This window comes from Sinocyclocheilus grahami, unplaced genomic scaffold, assembly GCF_001515645.1.
Source record: "Sinocyclocheilus grahami isolate Dianchi unplaced genomic scaffold, SAMN03320097.WGS_v1.1 scaffold2026.1, whole genome shotgun sequence".
Classification (NCBI taxonomy): domain Eukaryota; kingdom Metazoa; phylum Chordata; class Actinopteri; order Cypriniformes; family Cyprinidae; genus Sinocyclocheilus; species Sinocyclocheilus grahami.
The window spans coordinates 5055-5377 of NW_015507205.1; positions in this window are offsets into that span (position 1 = coordinate 5055).

The following is a 323-nucleotide window of genomic DNA, read 5'->3' on the forward strand; positions in this document are numbered from 1 at the left end:
CAAAATACAGTGCTTTAAACCTGCTTCAGCACACCTGCCTCTCATTTTCAAATAATCAATCTTGGTTTGGTGGTTCAGGTGTGTTTGATCAGGGTTGGTGCTCACTTCCACTGAATTTGTGGATACACGATATATATTCTGTTACTGATATATACTGTATTCTAGATCCATTGACAGGTAGTTTTTGTATGTGTGTGTGTGTGTGTGTGTGTGTGTGTGTGTGTGTATACACTGAACAAAATTATAAACGCAACACTTGTTTTTGCCCCCATTTTTCATGAGCTGAACTCAAAGATCTAAGACTTTTTCTATGTTCACAAAAG